The sequence below is a fragment of the Pogonomyrmex barbatus genome, unplaced genomic scaffold (assembly GCF_055798465.1).
Source record: "Pogonomyrmex barbatus isolate J1 unplaced genomic scaffold, ASM5579846v1 scaffold2, whole genome shotgun sequence".
Lineage (NCBI taxonomy): Eukaryota > Metazoa > Arthropoda > Insecta > Hymenoptera > Formicidae > Pogonomyrmex > Pogonomyrmex barbatus.
Window position 1 is genome coordinate 23,831,026 of NW_028297116.1, and position 10,999 is coordinate 23,842,024.

The following is a 10,999-nucleotide window of genomic DNA, read 5'->3' on the forward strand; positions in this document are numbered from 1 at the left end:
ATCGATTAACCACGTTACGATACCGCGAACGTTAAATTCCTTTCTGTATCATCCATTGATAAACGGACTGCCCTTATCTATCACTAGGAATCCGTACTCGCGCTGTCAACAATCGCGGCATAACGCACAGAATTCATCATATGACATGTCGGTATTCACGTGATCGTTGTAAACATGTTTCAAGTTGGTACCATCCTGTTTGAACAGAATCAGCAGGTTTGCATTGTCGCGTATCAGATGTTTAGGTATCCTCGCGTACGTCTGACAGAGATAGAAGCAATATATGTTTGAGTGACGGCCCATCGAAAAGTATTCTCTCACAGCATCTTGCTTATCGCACGCAACGTCGTCGAAGACGAAGTCGAATCGGGACGTGCTTCGCTCGATGGAATGACGTCATTGTTGTTGGAGAACGTAAAGTAGCCGATTTCTTCTATCGATGTTAGTAAATTTTCCAAGTATCAATATTTCGGTTGTTGCAGCGATTTCGAGTATACGTACACGTTCTCGAAACGTACACCGTGCGGACTCTCGAGCAAGCTTATGAGAACGTTGGTTTTACCACAATTCGACGGCCCGCAAATGATAGCGCGTATAGTACTCAGTAATATTTCACCGTGCTTGCGCTCCGTCGCGATGTCTCCCATCATTCGCGCTCTCTCGTCACAGTTCGCGACGCGTATCGTCAACGGCTGCCGTACAAATTTCATGTTCGCACTGCGTTATCTAGGCTTCGATCGAATGCCTATTTATAAGCGCGCGAAACCACGAACCGCTCAGTAGCAAAAATGTATCTCGCGCTGTCGCATCCCTCCGATATTCGGGATTTGAGCGCTGAGCAGTTGCAATATATACCGAAGATCATACTGTTACGCGTGTGCGGTAATTATATCGATCATGTGTGGGACAAGCTTCCGGAATATATATATAAAGGCGGATTTGGAGGTTCAAACTTATCGTTGCTGCGTCGAGCATTATAATCAATCGTGGGATCGAGATCATATAGACGGTCCTGCACCGAAGATAAAGGATTGTAACATGTCAGCAGCAACGTTGAACAAAAACTGTGGTGGAGGTCTGCTCAATCAAGCGATAAAAACACTCTTCCTTTCGAGTTATATATTCCCGGCTATCAGTTTTGCGGTCCGGGTACTCAGCTAAAGAAATGATTAGCCAGAGGTGAAATGGGCATAAATCCATTGAACACGGCGTGTCGTGAACACGACATTGCGTATTCTCGAAGCAACGATCTCGTAAATAGACACGCGGCGGACAAGGTACTCGCCGATAAAGCCCTAGAACGCGTCATCTCGAGAGATTCGACTCTGGGCGAGAAAGCTGCCGCTGCAGTCGTTTGAACAGCGATGAAAGCTAAGACCAAGATCGGCATGGGTATGAAGGCGAAGACGAGGAAAAAGCCTGCCAAAAAAAAGAAACGAATACTTCCGACGGCAAAACGAGGCGGCGTGTTTTCGATTCTGCCAATGTTGGGCGCGCTCAGATCTTTGATCGGCGGAGCGGCCAGCGTGGCGAAAGCAGTAAACGACAGGAAAGTCGCGCGACGTCAGCTCGAGGAAACGTCACAATCGCGCGATGGAAACGCGCGGCCAGGGACTGTATCTCGCCCCGTACAAATACGGATGAGGACTGTATTTCGCTCCGTACAAACGCGGACGAGGAGTAACCGCGAAAAAAGAAAAAAAAATGTCAAAAAGACGATAAAAGTATCTACGGGCGTAACCATCAATGTACAATTGCATCAGCTGGCGAGACGTATGCGTGTACCGTACTTCAGAGGTGTTTTCATGCGTAACGCGTTACCGATTAACGGCGCGCGTCGAAACGAAAACGGTATCATAAATCTGGACGATACGACGGGTCCCGGTACTCATTGGGTACCGTACGCAAAGAGAAACAATCGCATTGTGTACTTTGACAGTTTTGGTAATCTTCGACCGCCCGAGGAACTGGTGCGATATTTCGGAGACAATGCTACGATAGAGTACATTCGAACGTCCTATCAGAGCGATCAGAGCGTCTGCGGACAGCTGTGCTTGTGGTTTCTTCTCCAAAACGGTCGACGTGCGTAAATTTAAAAAGTCCGACAAAATGTCGCGACGTCTCAGTATTCGTCGAACGCTTTTTCCATCATGTCGCTGACGCTTACGTTGAGCGGGAAGAGCAGCGTTCTCGTGGCAAACTACTCTCCAGCCATAGATTTAAGCGACGATGACTATGAGCTTGGTCTAACACATTTGGAGATTTATCACACGATACCGAATGTAAACGTTTCGAACAACAAATTTTATTTTGGCAAAGACGACACAGAAATTACGATTCCCGAGGGGTCGTACGAATTGCAAGCTATAAATGAATTTTTGAGACGTGAGATTTTACGGAAACGATCGCGACGCGACGCGCCCCCCGATGGCAACACTGCGCACGGTGATGACGAAATTGGGGAATACCCGATAGTGCTCCACGCAAATTACAACACGATGAGGTGCGAGATTAAATGCGTCTATAGAATAAACTTTAACAAGGCGAACAACATTGGATCGCTGCTGGGTTTCTCATCGAAGTGTACATTGCAACCGCGAAAATGGCACGAATCGGATGTGTCGACCAACATAATGAATGTAAACATTATCCGTAGAATGCAACGTGACCGCGGACGCGTATAGCAACGACAAAAGTGTGCATACGATACACGAATTTTCGCCGAGCGTGTTGCCAGGATATAAGATATGGGAAAGGCCGATGCAAGTCATTTACCTGCCAGTCATCGTACGGAGCATTACGAAGCTAACGATACGCATTGTTGACCAGAACGGACGATTGCTTGATTTCAGAGAAGAAGAGATCACTGTCAGATTGCGTATGCCGGCGACAGCGATAACGCGAGCGTGACATTTGAGATGCTCGTGTTGAATGAAGCGAAGTATAACGCAGAGAGATGCATCTTTTACAAAGAAAACACGGATCGACAATACTCGCTCATCCAGCTGCGTTAAGAAGAGGAAGAAACTCAATGCATCGAACGTTAAATTTTTATAAGCTTTAGGATTCGCGGTGCGCAACTGTTGAGATGATCGATATCCTAAACATCGAAGACGAGCCAATCTTTGACGATCGCATCGTCAAGATTGAGACTCATGCGTACAACCCGTTCGCCAATACAATGTTCGGGTACAGCAATGAGATAAGAATACCTATACAGCAACAGGATCTGTACATATTGCCGTACGAAAGCTTTCTATATGTCGAGGGAAAATTAACGAAGAACAGAGTTATCGAGGGATCTGATGGTGTTGGGAAATAATTTTGTCGCGTTCCTGTTCCTGATGAGATTCGATACGAGCTTGATGGTGTGGAGATTGATCGTAACAGAAACGTGGGCGTAACTAGTACGCTCAAACACTATGTGTATAACGACGTCATCCGACAGAAGTGTGATTCTGAGTGCCGGTTGCGCATACTAGCGCGGATGGATATTTTAATTTTTGCGTACCTCTCTACGCACTGTTGGGATTTTGCGAGGATTATAGACGCGTGGTAATCAACGCTCGTCACGAGTTGATCTTGATACGATCGCGACAACAATTGCCTGATGGGAAATTCGGAGTTGGATCCCGTGGTCGACTTATTCAAGATACAATGGCGAATGCCGCACGTGTTATTGAGCGAGATAAAAAAACTATCGATGTTGCACACTTTGGAAAGCGGACGATATTTGAGCATGGCTTTTCGCTCGTGGGATCTGTACGAGTTTCCGCTATTACAGCGTACAACCAAGCATTCGTGGGCCATCAAAACCGCTACTCAGCTCGAGAAACCACGATACGTTATCTTCGCTCTACAAGCAGGTCGCAAAAATGTCATGGCTAAAGACACGAGTCGATTCGATGACTGCAACTTGACCAACGTGAAACTCTATCTGAACTCGATATGTTATCCGTATACGACGATATGAATCATGATTTCGACAAAAACAGATGGTCCATGTTGTACGAAACGTACGCGCGTTTCTGCAAGGGTTATTATGGATACGAGTATCTCGAGTCTCAGCCGAGTCTCACAGTCACATCTTTTCTACATAATGGTTCGTAATCATCGATTGTTCTCGACAAAACGAATCGGTCAAGAGCGCAACCGTGGACGTGAGATTGGAATTTGAGACTAAGGAGAACGTACCGATGAATACCACCGCGTACTGTCTCATTATACACGATCGCGTGGTTCACTACAATCTGTTGACCAATGTTGTACGCAAGATCACCTAAGAGCATTGCTGACACATGAGAGAGAGAGAGAGAGAGAGAGAGAGAGAGAGAGAGAGAGAGACAATAAAATCTACGATACATCAAAATCGCAGTCTCGAAAAATTGCTCGTCATGGTCGCGCCAACGTTCGTAGACCTGCAAGGTTTCTTCATTGGAGGAGAATTTGTTGTAAAAGAGTTTGCCGCTCTCAAAACGGACCGTTCTTTCTCACTATATTTTCGCAAGCCATATACCATGGCATTTCCTCGCAAGTGCCGACAAGTTTCGCGCACGCTGGGTGATACGTCATCACCATAGACTGCGATGGGACGACGGAACGATTTCATACAGCAAAGCTAAGAGAGCTTTGATTACAAAGGCTGTGCATGGAACGGAAGAAGACGACGATGATGATGACGACGACGACAACGACGACGACGACGACGATGACAGCGATGCTGTCGTATATGTCAAAGGACATGAAAAACGACAATGGCTGTGGAACTTGCTTTTGGACGATGAGTGAGAGCATCGTGTGCATCGAAACTCTGGATGCTGATTACAAAGACGTAGATTCTCTAAACAATCTGAACGCTGATAATATTATGCGATATGGATATCACTATACTAATTGTGCATTACAAAATGTATTCAAATTATTTAATTGGTGGTCAGATAATCATGAATAAAATAAATATGATATACGAATTATGTTTTTTTTATTCTTTTTTCCCGCTATTCAAAACACAAATTGCTAAAACATATTTTTATACTCTTCTGTAAAAAAAATCTTCTTTTTACAACACATATAAACACATATATAAACACATGTAATTCAAAAAAGTCAAAAATCATTACGGATACGAAAAAGAGTTTGGAGGAAAGGAGAGAGCATAAATGGTAAGTATAAAGAAAGAACATGGCATCGGGCGGGCGGCGGCGGCTGCGGCGGGCGAAGCGGCGGCGATGGACGCGGCGGCGGCCCCCCCCGACGTCATGTCCACGCGCCCTGTCCACACGTAATTTTTTTATATCATCTTCACCACCCGTTTATCCATTTTGTTTATATCGCCTTGCTATCTTATCCTATTTGTTTATATCGCTTTGCTATCTTATCCTATTTGTTTATCTCACCTCGTTTCGTCTTTCTTCACTACTCCCCACTCCCACCATTCCCCCTCCCTTGCCCCCTCCCCCGCCCACTTCCCTCCCCGCACACTCGCACCTCCTCAACGCTTCTGAGTTAGAATCCGCCTAGTATACCTACTGAATATTATTTTTGCATTTTCGTGTGAAATATTTTTTTCAACGATTAAAGTAGCAAATCGAATCTCCGCGAATTTTTTCCGCTCTTCAAAGGACGAAAACAGTTCGCTAATTTCTATGTTACAGTCTTCATATGATTTGTTTGTTATTTCAAACGTTTCGCAATTATTCTTATGTATTTTAGATTCGACGTGACGGTAGATTTGCGATAAATCGTCAGCAATAGTTTTTTCGCAAATCGTACATGATGAATTTGCATCACATTGCACTTCGCGTAGCCATGGCTTAAATTGCTCGATCTCTAACCATTGCTGTTTAAATACATTCGGATGCAATGGTTTTTGTTCAAAAGTTACATTATCAGATGATGATACATCTTTGTCAATATTTCTTTTATGTTGCGCAGATTCTGCATGTCTTATAATATTCAATATTAGACCACATGAAAAATTTTTAACGCATACGACACAATGAAAAAGACTATCATCAAAAGATACTTCCGTATCCAAAATTTAAATCGCTCATCATTAAGCCAAGCTTCTGAGAAGCTTCGTTTTACTTTCTTTTTCAATGCATCGCACGATTCCATATCAAAGTGGAAATATAGCAAAACCAAAAATGTAAAACTTATCGATTAAATAGAGGTAGCCAATAAACAGAGGTAGCCTCTGAAGAATTGACTATCTACACTGAACTATTCTAAAGCTAAACTTATTACAATTATTATTTTTATTGACAATCCATACTCACTACGTAGACGACTCTTTTTTCTATTCCGTCCGCTCTAATCAACAGCGTAATTTAGAATAATGTTATAACACGAATCTTCATTGTTAAATAATCCGTCATGAGATGGCTTATGAGAGTGATCACGTCACCTGATGCTGAGGAAGGGAGGGAGGAGGAGAGTGAGAAAAGTACAAAAAGGTTCCGATATTATTAATAATTACTCCAAACTCTATATTAATGAATATTGCAACTATGATTGAATGTAAGATTGACTTGTCGCAAATATAAGAAATAAAAGCAAATATATGAAAAGCCTTCACATATATTCAATTCAATCATAGTCGCAGTATTCATTAATATAGAGTTTGGAGTAATTATTAATAGTATTGAACCTTTTTGTACTTTTCTCACTCTCCTCCTCTCTCTCTCCCTCAGCATCAGGTGACGTGGTCACTCTCATAAGCTACTTCATGACGGATTTGACAATGAAGATTCGTGTTATAACATTATTCCAAATTACGCTGTTGATTAGAACGGACGGAATAGAAAAAAGAGTCGTCTACGTAGTGAGTATGGATTGTCAATAAAAGTAATAGTTGTAATAAGTTTAGCTTTAGAATAGTTCAGTGTAGATAATCAGTGCAATTCTTCAGAGGCTATCTCTGTTTATTGGCTACCTCTATTTAATCGATAAGTTTTTTGGTTTTGCTATATTTCCACTTTGATATGGAATCGTGCGATGCATTGAAAAAGAAAGCTTCTAAAACGAAGCTTCTCAGAAGTTTGGCTTAATGATGAGCGATTTAAATTTTGGATACGGAAAGTACCTTTTGATGATAATTTTTTTCATTGTGTCGTACGCGTTAAAAATTTTTCATATGGTCTAATATCGAATATTATAATACATGCAGAATCTGCGCAACATAAAAAAAATATTGACAAAGATGTATCATCATCTGATAATGATAACGTAACTTTTGAACAAAAACCATTGCATCCGAATGTATTTAAGCAACAATGGTTAGAGATCGAGCAATTTAAGCCATGGCTACGCGAAGTGCAATGTGATGCAAATTCATCATGTACGATTTGCGAAAAAATTATTGCTGACGATTTATCGCAAATCTACACATCGAATCTAAAATACATAAGAATAATTGCGAAACGTTTGATGAAATAACAAACAAATCGAATGAAGACTGTAACATAGAATTATTTGAATTATTTAATTAGCGAACTATTTTCGTCCTTTGAAAAGCAGAAAAAATTCGCGGAGATTCGATTTGCTGCTTTAATCGCTGAAAAAAATATTTCACACGAAAATGCAAAAATAATACTCGATTTTTTTGAAGATGTAGGCAAAGAGCTTAACATTTTGAAAAGCATGATTATGAGTCGACAAAAATGTACGAATATAATTACGAACGTTTTATGTCCACTTGAGGCGGATCGTGTGATAAAAAATATTCAAAATACAAAATTTTCTATTTTTATATGAATCTATCTTATATGAATCTATTTTAGATGAATCAACAGATATTTCTAGTGAAAAATGGATGACATTTCACGTTCGATACGTTTATATTGAAATATTAGAAATTAATTCGTAACTAGTAAATTAATTGATCGATGCAATAGATTGCAGCGCGGAAAAATTGTTTAATGCATTTAAATATGAAATGTGAAAATTACAAATACCTTTTTCAAATATTGTTGCCTTGTCATGCGACAATGCGTCCGTTATGGTCGGAAATTATCATTTATCTTTCAACAAAAAATTGGAAGAGATGTGCAATAATGTTGACATTATCATGTCCATATCATTCTGCTTTATTAGCTTCGCATGCCGCATGTGCTAAGATACCTCAAGCTTGTGAGAAATTCTTGAAAAGAATTACAAGCTATATAACTTGTAGTCCCAAGCGATGATCTATTTTCACCGAATTAAGTGAATGTTTTGAAGAAAGGACTCACAAAATTGTAAAATTATGTAATACACGATGGCTTTCTCAAGCACTTTCTTACCACGCGTGTATTGGAGGTCTGCTCAATCGAGCGATAAACGCGCTTCCTTTCTACATATCCCCGGCTATCAGTTTTGCGGCCCGGGTACTCGGCTGAAAAAGCAATTAGCCAGAGATAAAACGGGCATAAATCCACTGGACGCGGCGTGCCATGAACACGACATTGCGTATTCTCAGAGCAACGATCTCACCGACAGACACGCGGCGGACAAGGTACTCGCCGATAAAGCCCTAGGATGCGTCATCGCGAGAGATTCGGCTCTGAGCGAGAAAGCTGTAGCTGCAGCCGTTTGGACAGCGATGAAAATCAAGATCAAGATCGGCATGAGTATGAAAGCGAAGAAAAAAGCTGGCAAAAAAAAAAGAAACGAATACTTCCAACGGCGAAACGAAGTGGTATGTTACCGATTTTGCTAATTTTGGGCGCTCTCAGGTCCTTAATCGGTGGAGCGATCAGCGTGGCGAAAGCGATAAACGACAGGAATATCGCTAATACAACATTTGGATATAGCGATGAGATAAGAATACCCATACAGCAACAGGATCTGTACACATTGTCGTACGAAAGCTTTCTATATATCGAGGGAAAACTAACGAAGAACAGAGTTGTCAAAGGATCTAATATGGTGTTGGGAAATAATTTTGTCGCGTTCATATTCGATGAGATTCGATATGAACTCGATGTTATGGAAATTGATCGTAACAGAAACGTGGGCATAACTAGCACGCTCAAACACTACGTAACAACATCATCCGACAGAAGCGTGATTCTAAGGAATGCCAATTGGGATGCGCGTACTAACGCGAATGGATATTTTAACTTTTGCGTACCTCTCTACGCACTGTTGGGATTCTGCGAGGATTACAGACGCGTGATAATCAACGCTCGTCATGAGTTGATCTTGATACGATCGCGTAACGAGAACAATTGCCTGGTGGAAAATTCGTTGGATCCCGTGGTCGACTTATTCAAGATATAATGGCGAATGCCGCATATGTTATTGAGCGAGATAAAAAACTATTGATCTATGCTGTGCACTTTGAAGAACGGATGATATTTGAGCATGACTTTTCGCTCGTGGGATCTGTACGAATTTCCGTTGTTACAGCGTACCAAGCATTCGTGGGCCATCAAGACCGCTACTCAACTCGAGAAACGATACGTCATCTTCGCTCTACAAACAGGTCGAAAAAACATCATGGCTGAGGACACGAGCCGATTCGACGATTGCAACTTAATCAACTAAAACTCTATCTGAACTCAGAATGTTATCCGTACGACGATATAAATCTGGATTTTGACAAAAACAGATAGTCCGTGTTGTATGAAATGTACGCACGTTTCTGCAAGGGTTACTATGGATACGAGTATCTCGAGCCGAATCTCTATGTCTTTTCTACATAACGGCCCATTCATAATCATCGATTATTCTTGATGAATCGATCAAGAGCGCAACCGTAGACGTGAGATTGGAATTTGAGACTAAGGAGAACGTACCGATGAAATGAATACCACGCGTACTTTCTCATTATACATAATCATGTGGTTCAATCTGTTGACCAATGTTGTACGTAAGATCACCTAAGCCATCGCTAAATCATCGCTGGTATAGCTGGTATATGAGAGACAATAAAATCTACGATATATCGAAATCGACCATAGTCTCGAAAAATTGCTCGTCATGGTCGTGCCAACGATCGTAGACCTACAAGGTTTTCTCTCGTTGGAGGACAGTTTGTTGTAAAGGAGTTTGCTGCTCTCAGAGAACGGACCGTTCTCTCTCACTACATTTTCACAAGCCCTATAGCATGGCATTTCCTCGCAAGTCTCGCGCACGCTGGGTGATACGTCATCACCATAGACTGCATGGGACGACGGAACGATTCCATACAGCAAAGCTAAGAGTTTGATTACAAAGGCTGTGCACGGAACGAAAGATGATGACGACGATGATGATGCTGTTATATATGTCAAGGGACACGAAAAACGACAATAGTGGAATTTGCTTCTGGACGATGAGCGAGAACGCGTGTACATCGAGACTCTGGATACTGATTACGAAGACGTAGATTTTCTGAACAATCTGAACGCTGATAATATTATGCGATGCGGATATCACTATAATTGCGCTTTACAAAATATATGTATTTAAATTGTTTAATTGGTGGTCAGATAATCATAAATAAAATAAATAAATATGATATACGAATTATGTTTTTTTATTTCTTTCCCTTGCGTTGATAATATTCTAACGATTGACGTACTGCTTCTTATCATATAACGCCGAGAAGTTCATCTTATCGGAATGACTCATCGCGCGTCGGGCAGGAATGTAGGTCAGTGTGTCGGTCATGCACATGACAAATAAATTGAATCACAATTTTAAAAAGTGAACTTTTTTTAAATATATTACTATTTTTTATTTTAATATATTACTATTTTATTTATAAAAATAAATTATACAATGGAATTTTATTTATTCTATACACATTCGTTTGCGGATCTTTGTTAATTATTTAACTATTTAATTATTCAAAGTAATAAGAATATCCTGTAGATAAAAATTTCACCAAACTTCTTCATCATCTTCATATGGACATAAACCAAAAGTATCTGCAAATCAAATATGTCCTCGCGAGTAATTTCTTTTCATAAAAAGTGTAAATATTCCTTGTGTTGGCGACGCTGATATTGTATCCATCGCTGATGATTAATAT